The following is a 15353-nucleotide window of genomic DNA, read 5'->3' on the forward strand; positions in this document are numbered from 1 at the left end:
TGGGGATGTGAAAGTTGTGACTACATTTCTTAGTCTTCATGTTACAATGGCATGACAGAGGAAATAATGGGGAAAGGGATAAATAGTGTTAGTGGATGGATTTTGTAGACCTTAAACTTCTGATGTGCATCATTCTTCAATGTGCTGTGTTCATTAATATCCCAGAGAGGGATAATGCAACACCACCATCCTGTGATTATTTTGGTGATTAAGGAGCTTCATAATGGCTCAGTTCTGAAGCTTCCAAATAGCCATGAGCTTTGAAGCACAGGATTCAGCACCTCTTCTCTCCTGAGCTGTGCGTAAAGTACTGTTTTTGATTTATTACCCACATACTGTACTACAAAAGCACAGGACACAGCTTTCCAAACCTCTCTGGTTCTTACAAGCTAGGCTATTGGCGAATAAGCCTTTTGATGATATTGAATGTCCTAATAGCAGTTTGCTTGGAAATGTGAATTCCTGATGAGTTGTGTTTTTACAATACATGGGTTTTGTTGCACTGGTTAGAAAAACCTGATGCCTATGCCATGCGTAGCTTAGCTTTCATTTGTAGCCACTGGGTGTAACATGAAAAGGATTCAGTAATAATGTTGCAAAGAGTCCTGTGGCACCTTATAGACTAACAGACGTACTGGAGCATGAGCTTTCGTGGGTGAATACCCACTTCATCGGATGCATGTAGTGGAAATTTCCAGAGGCAGGTATATATATGCAAGTAATAATGTTGTGGCTTAGGTTAAACCTGGTTGACACTTGTAAATGTAACAGCTGCCCTTCCCTTGGGATAAAAGAAAGAAAGAAACAATTAAGCTCCTTTATGGAACCAGGTAGCCAAACCATTTGGAGCTGTCACCCAAAACACAGGCATGTGTCATTGCTCGAAAGAAAGGCACGCGCAAAGCAGAAACTGAGCTATGTGGATGGAGGGGATTTGCTGTTTGGTGGAGGGATGTTTGTGTGTGTCAGTAAGAGAAAGGCCAAAGAAGCTGAGAAAGAAGGCAGCAGAATACCAAGGGCTCAGCCACAAAAGCACTGGTAGAGTGACCTTGGAAAAAAGGGCTGAGTGAGAGAGCAAGTGATTTTGGGCTAAGTGCTGGGTGGAGAGATGTGAGCAAAGAGACCCTCACATGTTTGTTCTTGCGGTTTTCAGGAAAGCAGGACATTTTGCAAATAAACAGGATTGCATCAAAGATATACCCGAGACCATCATAAATTTCTCCTCCTAGCAGAAACAGCCTGCCAGACCACACAAATTGGCTAACTGTTGAAGTCAAACAGGGGTAACAATAAGATCCATGCCTTCTAGTTATCTTCATTTACAGAGGGCTCTGGATTTCCCACAGGTGGGGCGGGAACATCAATTCATGGCAGAAGAAAGAAAACAGAGGAGCAATAATTAATAACAACAAGCTGTTTGCACTGGTTGTCAGGCAGCGACTGGTGTTCTGTATATTATACTTGCTTAGTGGGAATTCTTGCAGCTTAAATGGTCCTGTTTTCAAATCTTCATTAATAAGTGTCCTTGCAGTCAATCAGAGATATCCCAGATGCTTTCAGGGGCAAGCCTAGCTTTGCCAGCTAAGAATAGGAAAATAAACTAAGCAAGAATAACAACAGGCGGCTTCAACTCTGATAGCAAACACTGTTCTGCACTGGGGGCTTGTCAGCTTGGGTGAGAGGGCCAGCATACTGTTTTGTTTGTAATCCAGACATATGACTGCCATTATTTCACTTTTTAGTCTTTGTGATATGATAGTACGACATCGAAAAATGTGTCAGCTAATATGTCACATCACATGAGATTGTGATATTGTGTCACCATCAAGGTTGAGAATGTCTTTTCTCAGTTCACCTACCAACTTGCGGCAGCGTGATTTTATCTGAAATGCAGCAAGAGGCTTTCCTAAATGGTGATATTTTTGCTGCCTGTTACAGTGGCAGAATTATGCACTGTCTCCCTGCATCAATTTTACACGAGTCTCTGCTCATTTACACTTTGAAGGCTTCTTCATGTGCTAATTCCAAATATGATTCCCTCCACGCCCCCATGTATAACGGAATGTTGTAGCAAGCCACAACCCTCCCCTTATAGTACAGGCACACACCAATCAAAACTACCAGGTGGAAGATAATTCTTATAGGTTTGTCTTTTATTCCATTCATTTGATGCCTTGTGCCCCATTGTTGAGGGGAAGCATCAGTGGAAATATTGACATGACTAGCAATCACATGTGATCATATAAGTTTGTAGGGGTGGTCCCTTAATTTCCTCATGTGACTCAGTCACAGGGCTATTCACCTCCTTTTCACCTCCTGCGGCTGCTCTGGTTAAACCCCGGTAACATGTTGCCCTTGCAATGGGAACAATTGTAATTAACATTCTAGAGATGGATGAGGAAAATAACAAGTCCGTTTACACCTGAAATGATTTTGCAATTCCCTCCCCACCATTTATTGACTTACTGTATTATTCATTAATGTGTAGGGGCCTGATCCCAAACCCACTGAAGTTAGTGAGAATCTTTCCATGGCCTTCACTGAGCTCTGGGTTGGACTCATCCTGCACACAGCATGTAAAGTGATGAACAAACAGCCCACGAGATACCGGCTAAGCACCTAACAGTTTCCATTGACTTAATGGGAGCTTCTTGGGTGCACAGCACTTTTGAGAATACAGCCATTTCTTTAAGTGTCCACATACGAATTTAGAAGCTTAAATTTAAGGAGAATTTTTTTTAGAACTCTTGTCCAGGAGGCCTCAGCCCGGACACTGGAGGTCGTCCCTCCCAGGTGTGGTGTTCTTTGCATTAAAGCGATGAGCACTTGTATTTAGCATATGGGGTTTGTCTACACAACAATTAGACACCAGCGGCTAGCCTGTGCCAGCTGACTCGTGCTCACGGAGCTTGGGCTGCAGGGCTGTTTCATTGCTATGTAGATTTCTGTGCTTGGGCTGGAGCCTGAGCTGTGGGACCCTCCCACCTTACAGGGTCCTAGAGCCTGAGCCTGGAAATCTACACAGCAATGAAACAGCCCTGCAGCCCGAGCCCCATGAGCCTGAGTTAGTTGGCACAGGCCATCCATGGGTGTCTAGTTGCTGTGTAGAAATACGCTGATATACTGTTATTTAAACATTACATAATGCAACAATCAGCTTGCCACGATTTGTTCTGGCCCCCACAGTCCACTACCCTGCCTTCTAAAAGGGAGCTAGGCCTTCTGCTGTTTCCAGTCACATTCCACTTCCTTAAAGAAGAGTAGCAGCTTCTCCACACACAACCTCTGTCCTTCACCTGCCACATCTCGAATCCACAAACCAGTATTTTCAGTGGGACTGGAAGTTTGCTGTCAGGTTGTTATGCAACAGCAGTTGCTTCACGTCTATCGTTGGCAGGTTACAAACTAAAATATGCAGTAAAACAAGATTGCACCTAATGAAGGACACAGAAAAGTTACTCTCCATATGCTCTGGAGGAATCAATAAGGCTAATGATGTATGCTCCAATCAGGCAATCATGTTGCCAGGTGTATTGCACATTGTCTAATTTGCTTTCAGGGGTTTATAGAATACTATTTATTCAGATGACAACCTAAATCATATACTTTAGGGGGTGTTTTTTCTTTAACCTCCCACATGCTGTTTTTAAACATTGCTGCATCAGTCTATTCAATGAATTAGAAGTTCAAACCCAGAGACAACAGACAGTAAATTCATTGTCATATTTTGCCTCTGGGAAAGAATACAAGTCTAGTGATTGAGATGTTTGGATTAAGAGTTAACATTCTGCTAGTGCATGGGGTAGGTTCTCTATGCATATTATCTACTGTGTGATCAAGGCACAGTTTTTGGAAAAAGTTTGATAGATGGGTAAAAGGCAGTGCTAAAAATAAAACGGTCTTGTTGACTAAATATCTGTAGTGGCTGAATGTGACTTCAGCTTTTTTTGCATATCTCCATCCAGTAAAGTCTGAAAGAACAATGCTGTAAGTAACCTATCTGACAACAAGAAATAGTATAAGTTGAAAAATGCAGTTTGACATATTTCATATAAAAATGATGTTTTTACCACTGCAAGGAGAGAGAAGAATTATAAGTGACAAAACCAAAACTCTTGTGGATTAAAACTATATGATGTATTCATAGTAAAAAATAATACATTTATTGTCAATGCTTACCTTCCATTAGTGGCAACTGATTTATAAAGCAGCTTTGGTGCCTACTGTGAGCAGTTTACGTCTATTAGACCATAATGTAAAATGCAATGTCATTAGATGACGAAAGGGTGTATTAATCTTGCAGAAAGGTGCACCAATTACTGGTTTATCTTTGTAGCGTAGCTGGTAGACATGCAGTGGAAACAATGTGACATTTCCAATCCCTGTATCTACCCTACTGTTCCTGTGTATGCTAACACCAGATTATTTGCATCAAATTGATTCTTTATGCTCTTGCTTACTCCATTTTGTCATCAGCTTTCAGCTGGTTTTCTCCATAGGCTTTTGTACTGCTATCTTCTCCATCTGAATGTAAAGTAGTTGTTTGTGCTTGCTTTTGGACCTGCGGTTTGAATTTGGACATTTTTATATACTTTCAAAATGTTTTATGGGAGAACTACAATAAAACTCAATCAGTTTGTTTCACGATGGTGATATTATTTATTTCAAGAAATCACATGACTTACAGATGTGCGGATGAACTACCCAAACCTTTCATTCTGTTCTTAGAGACATGCCAAACTACTGTAGTGCTTTGCTCCAGTGGCAAGATTTGAAGACACTTTAAAGGACAACAAGAATATCTAGAATGATCATAGTTAATGCCAATATGAATATTCATGATTTTTGAATCCGGAAGTGAGCACTGTGTTCATGTAATCTGACGTCCTGCGGAGCACAGGCCATAGAACTTCCCTGAAATAATTTCTGTTTGACCTTGACTTTTGGAAGGCATATAAAGCCTCATGGTTCTGGGTTTAAGCCAATTTCTGATTGTTGACACTTCCATGGGGGGCAGATTACCCCACGTCTCTCGCCTGCAGGGTTTCTTACACCTTTCTCTGAAGCATCTGCTATGGGCATTCTCAGACACACATTACTGGACCAGCTGGACCTAGGGTTTGGTCAAGTAAGGCCATTCCTATGTTCCACTCCTTTCCTTCCATGTCAAGCTATTAACTGATACTCTGCACTGGGATGCATTTTTTATCACTTATTTTTCAAGTGCTTCCATCATAAAAATTAAAATGGCATAAATTATATCAGCTCCTCCTCCCATCCCCCCTGAAATGCCACAGCCACATTCAATGAGCTATCCCTGAGCGAGAAGGAAGGAAAAGCCTTCAGAAGGATGGTCCACAGGCACTAGGCTGGGACTTGGGAGACCTGGGATCAAGTGCCTGCTTTACTATTACTAGAGACATTCTCCAGTCTCCACTTGTTTTTCTAATCTCTGTTCTGAATAAGCAACAATCACTTCACATGGAGATGAATGCTGTGGACACTGGGCATGCTCAGTGAACACTTCGGATTTCTAAAATGGTGCCCTGGCAAAGACCCAAGTTTTGTGTGTGTGTGTGTGTGTGTGTGTATATCAGCAGAATCACAGCTCTGAGGTAAATGACAACAGTGAGCACGTGCAAGATTGGTGGCTACTGAGCATGTGCAATCAGGGGCGACAGAGAGGTCAGCTAGCTGAGCAGCTATCCGGTCAGAGCCTGCTCATACCGGGCACAACTTGTTTTAAAGGTCAGAGCTGTCAATCAGAACTCTGACGTAATGGTTAATACCGGGCATGCGCGAGTGAGGTAATTGCTTCTAAGAACAGAACCGTCTATTAGAAGGGAGCTGCCATGTAGCATAAAAGGCCAGCTGTTAGCGGGCAGGTTCGGAGTTCGGAGTCGGAGCCTGAGTCAGTCAGAGAGCGAGATGATTGGAAGAAGACAAAAAGCCAGCAAGAGGACCCAAAGACAAGCTGCTGCAGAGAGAGAGAAGAAAACTGGAGCAGAGCAAAGCTGACTGACCAGGAACTGAACAGCAACAGCGATTGAAAGAAAAATATTAAAGAATTTATAAAAGCGATACCAATTGATTTATAAAGTAAACCCGTTAGTCTTTTAATTATAGCATAGCATAAGTATTGTGTAGGGTAGTGTATAGGGTTAGCATGTCTGTGTGTTTATACAAATTCATAAAGTTCTGTTATTAATTGCAACGTATCTACATAAACTTTAAAGCAATTTTAAGATGAGCTGTCAGCAATTTGTTACAAACCAACTACTGGTAACAAATCACTTCTCTTAGGATCATTTGAGCTATATGCTATTGTAGTTTGAATGCTCATTAATTTGCAATAAGGGATTGTTTCTCAGGGATTTTTGTGTTTTTTTGTTTAGGATTTTAGTTACATCAATAAAAAGATATTTTGTTTTGGAAAAGAATAGTACCCATGTCAGTTCTTTATTGGAAGGTTATATCCATGTCCTTTAGCATTTCCTCACCCACAACTATTTCACATTTGGGGACAATATATATCTTCAAGTCAGTGGCACTGCTATGGGTACCCGCATGGCCCCTCAGTATGCCAACATCTTTATGGCTGACTTAGAACAACGCTTCCTTAACTCTCGTTCCCTAACGCCCCTACTCTACTTGCGCTACATTGATGACATCTTCATCATCTGGACTCATGGAAAAGAAGCCCTCGAGGAATTCCACCGTGATTTTAACAATTTCCATCCCACCATCAACCTCAGCCTAGACCAATCCACACAAGCGGTCCATTTCCTAGACACTACTGTGCTAATAAACGATGGTCACATAAATACCACCCTATACCAGAAACCCACTGACCGCTATACTTACTTACATGCCTCCAGCTTCCATCCCGGACACACCACACGATCCATTGTCTACAGCCAAGCTCTAAGATACAACCGTATTTGCTCCAATCCCTCAGACAGAGATAAACACCTACAAGATCTCTATCAAGCATTCTTAAACCTACAATACCCACCTGCTGAAGTGAAAAAAAGATTGACAGAGCCAGAAGAGTACCCAGAAGCCACCTACTACAGGACAGGCCTAAAAAAGAAAATAACAGAACGCCACTAGCCATCACCTACAGCCCCCAACTAAAACCTCTCCAGTGCATCATCAAAGATTTACAACCTATCCTTAAAGATGATCCCTCACTCTCACAGATCTTGGGAGACAGGCCAGTCCTCGCTTATAGACAGCCTCCCAACCTGAAGCAAATACTCACCAACAACCGCACACCATACAACATAAACACTAATCCAGGAACCTATCCTTGCAACAAAGCCCGATGCCAGCTCTGTCCACATATCCATTCAAGTGACACCATCATAGGACCTAATCACATCAGACACGCCATCAGGGGCTCATACACCTGCACATCTACCAACGTGATATATGCCATCATGTGCCAGCAATGCCCCTCTGCCATGTACATTGGCCAAACTGGACAGTCTCTACGCAAAAGAATAAATGGACACAAATCTGACATCAGGAATCATAACATTCAAAAACCAGTGGGAGAACACTTCAACCTCTCTAACCACTCAGTGACAGACTTGAAGGTGGCAATTTTGCAACAAAAAAACTTCAAAAACAGACTCCAAAGAGAAACTGCTGAACTTGAATTAATATGCAAACTAGATACTATTAACTGTGGCCTAAACAAAGACTGGGAATGATTGGGTCATTACACCAATTGAATCTATTTCCCTATGTTAAGTTCTCCTCACACCTTCTATGGGTCATCTTAATTATCACTTCAAAAAGTTTTTTTTCCTCCTGCTAACGATAGCTCATCTCAATTGATTAGACTCTGCCTGTTGGTATGCGTACTTCCACCTTTTCATGTTCTCTGTATGTATAAATATCCCCTGTCTGTGTGTTCCATTCTATGCATCCGAAGAAGTGAGCTGCAGCTCACGAAAGCTCATGCTAAAATAAATTTGTTAGTCTTTAAGGTGCCACAAGTACTCCTGTTCTTTTTGCGGATACAGACTAACACGGCTGCTACTCTGAACCCTGGAAACGTTCACCTCGGATAAATACAGGATAGAATGTGAGGTGCTCAGAGGCTTCAGTAGTGGGGGGGTCATAGACATACCTCAGCTAGCACACTTTGAGTCTGAGCCTACGCCACCGAGGTTGGGCTTCAGTAGGAGCAGGATTGGGACCTAAATTACTTGTGACAATGCATAGGACAAATGTGTCCCAACCTTGTTCCCTATGGAAGGCTGCTTTTCTGTATTCACCTCAGACTGCTGGAGAGATTAGCTATATCTGTCCACTTCAGCTATACCCAGAATGTTATAGCGAATGCATAGTGTTTGGGGCCTTGAGTCCAGTCCTTCAGTTCTCCAGTAAGCCCCCCCCATCTGTCTCTCTCAGCCTGTGTGAACTAATGAAACAAATTTACACATGGTTTCCTGATCAATTATTTCCCTCCCACCCCAGACAAATTACTACAAAAATTGAGAATGGACTTGAGTTGTGAAAGGCAAGCCCTCTCCTCCAAGCCCAAGATCCAACAAAGAAAATGAGAAAATCTTTCATGACCCAGGCAGCATTTTATTTCAAACCCTGTAAAATGTGAGAACAATCCAAACGGGGGGTGTGACAATCACAGTCCATCATCAACATAGGGCAGAAATGTGGAGATGCTACTGTGCTTTGCTCTTGGTTGAATGTCCTATGATGGTCTTGTTCTTGTCGTGTGGCCATTCAGCAGAAATGGTACCCTCCGCAGAGAGGTCAGTCTCATGGAGCAGCCATGAGGTATGGCCATATCCCTGTCCTGTCACGTGCAATCTTCCAGGAGGGAGCAGATGATCAATGCTCTATGTCAGGGGTTCTTAACCAGAGAGTCACAAACGTATATCAGAGGGTGGTGACCACCCTGCCCTCCTTTATTACTACAGTGCTCCCAGTTGGATGGGAGGAGCCCGATGAAGTGGGCTGTAGCCCACGAAAGCTGATGCTCAAATAAATTTTAGTCTCTAAGGTGCCACAAGGACTATTCACCCATGAAAGGGTGAAAGGTATTCACCCACAAAAGCTCATGCTGCAAAACGTCTGTTAGTCTATAAGGTGCCACAGGATTCTTTGCTGCTTCTACAAGGACTCCTGTTCTTTTTGCGGATACAGACTAACACAGCTGCTACTCTGAAGCCTATGCTACCAATGAATCCTCTGAGGCAGGTGTGATGGGATCCCCGGGGTACAACCTGGAGCTGTGGGACGCTGTGCCCCCTTAACTTTCCAGCCTGGGTTGTCTCTCACAATGCTTTGCCAGTGACAAGCAGCAACCCCCCTCCCCCAGGCGCTGTCACTCAGCCCCCCGCATGCAAAAACACACCCAGCTAATTTGCATGAATGTTCTCCAAGCCACGCATGAACTATACACAGGGAAACACCAGCAAATCTCCCAAGTCCCCAGCCTTGAACCCCAGAAATATACCATCTTACATGGCTCAAGACCTTGTCTTGAACAATGCAAGCTCATTAATTAGTTTGTCACTTCATCAAAGGGTAGTGGAGATGCACCAGCCTTTTAATCTGGGCAGATTCCCCAAGCACTTTAGACAAACTCACTGTTAAGGATAAAACATTAAAATAAATTTATTAACTACAGAAGATAGATTTTAAGTGATTATAAGTGGTAGGCATAAAGGTCAGAGATAGTTAATTAAGAAAATAAGTAATCATGTGTTCTAAATCCTAAACTTTTAGATTAAGCAAGATTTGAATCAAGCATCTTATCTCACCCTACTGAGTGTTGCAGGCATGTTACACTTCTTAATACACAGGCTGAATTTGCTTCACAGCCAGGGACCAATCTCCTCAGTTCAAAGTCTTTGTCTTCCCAGCATTCTTGTTGCCTTTGGCATAGGTGGGAGAGGAGAGAGGAGGTCTCATGATGCCACTGTCCCTTATTTTATACCCTCAGTCCATGTGCCTGGAAAAATACGGGCCAGACATGTCCTGGTGGCCTTGGTGAGTCACAGAGTTGAGCAATCCCCATTGTGTGGTGTTTGACAACTGTGTCTTACAGAATTGTAAGTTTCTTGTTTACAATTCCCTTGCAAGTCAATGGCTCGTGATGGTTGTTAATGCCCGTTTGGGTGTGGGTCACCTCCTTTGTTGCCAGTGGAGAACTTGCAAAGGGCAACTCCCAGACTCTCAACATATTTCAATAACCATAGAGCTAAATATCATAACTTCCTACTCACTAACAATATACATATTTTGACAGAACAATGAGTTTCAGCAGATCATGATCTTTCACTTGAGACCTTACATGTAATGCTTTGTATGGAATATCACAACCACATAAAAATGATGAATATGGGGATTACAGGGTGCTACTTTGAGGTACAGTGTGTCACAGCAAGTGCATAAGCATCATTATCCTAATTTTACAATGGGAGAAATGAGGTATTGCTAGAGATCCCACAGTGAGCCAGCTGTGGAGTCAGGATTAGAACTCAGAATCTCCTGATTCCCAACCCTGTGCTAATTCCTCCAGTTTATACTATATCTTTTTTAGACTCCTCAGATGAAATGTATGATGCCCAATGATTTTTTTTAATAAGTGTGGTCAAACTTTCTATTAAACACGCAGGAAACAGAATCTGTAAATAGCAAATGTATGAACATCAAGATTAAATGGGAAACTGTAAAAGGGCCCTTTACTCTGTTCTTATTCCATCCTTTCTTTAAACAGACAAAATTCCCATTGAATTTTGGCTGACTACTTACTAAGGTTTTTGAGATTTAGCCTGAAGAATATATACCAAAAATAATTGAAAATGGTTGTGACCATGAAAGAAACATCTTCAGTTCATATCGACTGGGGGAAGGCAAGGGGAAGGTCATCGTTTTAAGCCACTCTCCAGTTAGGGATTATTTTTTTGTATTGTGTTACCACTTGCAGCTCCAGTCGGGGATTGGGGCCCTAATGTGCAAGGCGCTGTGCAGACGTATAATAAAAACATACCAAAGAGCTTACATTGGAAGTATAAGATGAGAGACAACCGGTGAAGTGCGAGGTAACAGGGAGACAGTTATGTGCAGCATAATCAGCAGCTGACACAAGGGTCACAGAATGCAGAAGGCAAGAAATATGGGGTGAAATCTATGGGAGTTTTGCCATTGACTGCAGTAGGGCCCGGATTTTGCCCTCGAGTTCATTTAGCGTAATTATTGGTTTATCTTCTCAAACACCTTTCAGAATCTTGCCCACCTGAGTAAATGTTCAATTTGCAAGCTCTGAAGGTTGATATAGGCACAGCAATAGGAACACAGGGACTCAGTGGTAATTTGTGAATATTGATGCCCATAGAAGATGTTCAAGATCTTGAAGCAGAACTTAAAGCATCTTCACAATTAAATTCTGAAAGGCTGAGCAGAGCAATACTACATGACAAATTGTCTCTTTCCACTCTCCGATACTAGAGAGCCCATCTTGTCGAAGTACCTGTTGCAGTTGGTAAAAGCAGCCCAAGGATTGCTGTAGTTATAGTGTTTGCTTGAATATAATTTCCCAAATGCTTTTAGCTTTACTGTGGCAGTTTGCCTCTAATTGCAGATATAACAAAATGCCTCGAGCATATTTATATACTTGAGTTTTATGTTAGTTACTTGTTATAAAAGTGTTAATAACAGCCTGAAGGGCAGAAGCAGAATTGCATTTGAGAAGTAGAGAACCAAAGACTATTTGGGTTAAGATTTTGCTTAATGGACCATTATGTATTTGGTAGATATGTTCTTCTTTGCTGTTTTCATTCCCCCTTTCCCCATTTGATGCTACAGAAACAAAGGGAAACTGGGTAAAATAATACGCTGGCTTTCAGGTTTCATAACTGTTGGTAAAATTCAGTTACTCAGCTGAACTGAATTCATCATCAGTGAAAGATGAATGCTTGTATTTGTTTTTAAACATGTTTGATTTTTAGAGCCCTGTGGATTTACTCCTCACTGAGCAAAAAGGTTTATTTCAGATATTCAGAAGGTCACCGCAGCTGGAGGAATGCAGCACTGAGATGAATGGAATGGGATGGGAGCTAATGGCTAGAAAAAGCAGCTGCATGTGGCTGTTCATTAGTGTCCTGATCTTGCAAAGTGTCTCCTGTGTTGCCACTGACTTCAGTGGGAGTTGAGGGGGCTCAGCACTTTGCAGGATTGGCCCCGTGACCAGTGACTCTAGAGTTGGGCCACACATGTGCCTGAGATGAGAGGGGCTGGGAATGGCTTTCTTGTGGCAAGGTTCTGTTACTGCTTTGCTGACTGTGCCCAGGTCCTTGCGAGCACAAAGAATAGCTAACAGCTAGGGGCGGCATGCAGCGGTCACAGTGACGGAGAATGGATTAAGGTCTGTCTTGATTCTGCAAGCCCCCGTGGTTGTAATCCTTGTACACAAGGTGGTTGTGCTCCAGTGCAGGGAGCCCATGGGTGGGCAGAAGAAAGAAGCAGGGTTAGGCCCGGTTCTCTGAACTGAGCAGGAATGTCTCTTGAGCAGAGCTGTGTGTCTAATTGTTCACTTCTCCAAAAATGCAGCTTCATTTGACCTGAAATTATGTGTGACTTTGTGTCTAATTTGCCAAATAGAGGGGGAAGGAGAGAGGGGTCATTTTGAGAATGGCTGTAACTACCAACACAGGTGTATCAACAGTTCCATACTCCTCCATCAAGCCACACTCACAGGCTGCTAGTCTTTCATAGGCTGGCTTTCATGTAAGGCTCACCACCCAGTTCCACACTGTTGGACCAGCAGACCTCTTGTACTGAAATGAATTGGGGTATTGACACCACTGAGAGGGTTCTCCACCTGTACTCCCCTTCACTTGCCTGAGATTACCGCACTCGGGGAAGGATCAGCCCGATGCTTTTCATACTCTAGCTTTAGGCATGGAAGGGTTAGATTTTTACTGGTAAATGTAGGCAAACATTGATTTCACCATACACACACAAACCGACAAATATTTCCATTAATAATCTAAATTTATAGCTAGGCCAAAAAAAGAAAAATGCTGCTTCAGAATTTCTGAGAGTTTGATTTAAGGCTATTTACTTTGTATATTTTGACATGTGACATTGGCCATTTTCATGTTTTAACAGCTATAAAGCTTTCACTTTTTGAATCTCAGCATTTACTGCCATTAAATAATTATTGTCTGACTCTCGTTTTCTGATCCCCCCTTAGAAGCAGTGTTAGGCACGGTTCTCTGAACTGAGCAGGAGTGTCTCTTGAGCAGAGCTGTGTGTCTAATTGTTCACTTCCCCAAAAATGCAACTTCATTTGACCTGAAATTATTTGTGACTTTGTGTCTAATTTGCCAAATAGAGGGGGAAGGAGAGAGAGGTCTGCAACTGTGAAAATTTACATCAATAAAAATCAGAAAAAATGCTTAAAACCCCTGCTAGAGGCCTCGTGGCCCTGTGTCACCCTGCCCCAGAATAGAGCAGAGAGAAGTCCTCCAGGCAGCCTAGAGTGACTGTAGAGGAACAACCAATAAGAGAGGTGGATGGAACAGCCAATCTGGGGCCCGAAGTGCCCTATATAAGACAAGCAGAAAAGCAGAGACGTCTGTTGCTGTGTGGAGCTCGAGGACCAAAGACTGCTCGTTGGCCGGAAGAGCAGCAGTACCATGGAGAGCTCACAGCAGACAGGACTGAAGTCCAGGGCAGGCTGCTGAAGACCGGGTTCCCGGCTGGCAGGAAGAGCAGTAGGACCAGTGGAAGGTCAGTGAGGGCAGGCTGAAGCCCAGGGGGACTGAGCACAGAGCCTGGCCAGGCCAGGTTGGGTACTGAGATGGGTCCTGCTGGTCTGGTTGCAGACTGAGCCAAGGGAGGCCTGCTGAAACACTACTAGTTGCAGGTACTGAGATGGGCCCTGGCTGGGTGGTTGAAGAAGGCAGTGCCTCTGGGAAGAAGCTGAAGAGCGATGGTCCCATTCCAGGGCAGTGATAAGAACTCAGGACTGTGTACCCCGAAAGAGGGGACAGTGTGTGTGGCTCGGCTGGAGGGGGAGTCACTGAAGACCTGCTGAGAGAACCATTGGCCGGGGGTTGGGGGCACTCGTGAGATACGGGTGCCATCCTGTTGAAAGAACTAAAACAAAAGCAGGTTCACACCCAACCAACCGAGAAAATGTGGGCGCTTCTGAGAGGTGGGTGCCACCTCATGAAAAAGAATGGTGTTTGCAGGCATATTGGCCAGAGACGAGGGGTGGCTCATGAGAGGTGGGCGCTGACCCCATTACACCATCGTTTTGCACAACTATGAAAATTCAAAAATGCTTAAAAATAAACACTATTTTCAGTCAAAACTATATAAAAAATTGAATTTCATCAAGCCTATATACCCTCTCCTTTTTTTCAGTAGAATGACCCTGCATTTCCATTTAAACCCAGGCCAGATTTGCTTTGTGAGTTATGAAAATTAAGTCTCTGCTGTTTATCTTCTTGCGTGGCTTCTGAGCTATTGCTACATTCAGAATGGGTCAGAGGAATTAAAATAAGCATGTAATTTATTTGTGGTAGTACAGGTCATTTGGAGACCATCATTCTTTTGCAGATTGGCAGCTGGAGAGAATCCTATTTGTCAAGTCAAACCCAAGCTTTAAATATGATACCATGTTGAATATTTCCAACATGAGATCCCAAGGTGACTCTTTTTAATCCACATGACTTCTTGATTAGAAGAGTGTCCTGGCTGGGTCAACACTTCACTTTCTCCTAAACAATATTTTAATTGCCCTTTTCTTTTAATTGCTGATTCTTGTTCTTAATGGATATTCAACCAGTGTAACTGGCATTAATAGTGATTTTCATTCTTGTATCTATCAGCATCAGAGAAAACAGAGATTCCCTTAACTTTAGATCAAATCTATTTCCTTATTGCAGGTGGGATAGATGTGTATGTCAATGTGGAAGACTTCAGCAAGCCATCTGAATGCTAATGTATGCAGCAGAGAGGTAAAGCAGTTAACTGGCGTGTCCGTGATTGTTTATTACAAGGATTTGGAAGTTAATGTGTTTTCCACAGTCTGAAGGTATTTTGCGGAATGAACAATATAAAGATTCTCAGCTGAGTTTGTCTAAAGTTGGAAACATCTTTCTGAGGTTTATTAGTTTTCCAACGGGGAGAGTAATAACCCCCTTTCTATAGATTAATATTTATTTTCGTTCTTCTAGTTCAGCAATCATTTTCCCCCTTGGGAAATACATAGGAAAGTGATGAGTTGGGAATAAATTATCTCTGAAGCTGTGGCTCAAGGTATCCCATGTTTATATTAAGCGGTAAAGCATTAGCACTTC

At 42.7% G+C, this 15353-nt stretch overlaps 1 long non-coding RNA gene across 1 annotated transcript in view; it reads left to right on the forward strand.

Moving 5' to 3' along the window:
* Nucleotides 1-15041, forward strand: part of LOC123370041 — a 67607-nt gene extending 52566 nt beyond the window's left edge. The window contains exon 3 of the long non-coding RNA XR_006579251.1: nt 14940-15041. This is a non-coding gene — a long non-coding RNA (uncharacterized LOC123370041). The remainder of the gene's footprint in view (nt 1-14939) is intronic.
* Nucleotides 15042-15353: the final 312 nt, after the last annotated feature.

This window comes from Mauremys mutica, chromosome 4, assembly GCF_020497125.1.
Source record: "Mauremys mutica isolate MM-2020 ecotype Southern chromosome 4, ASM2049712v1, whole genome shotgun sequence".
Classification (NCBI taxonomy): domain Eukaryota; kingdom Metazoa; phylum Chordata; order Testudines; family Geoemydidae; genus Mauremys; species Mauremys mutica.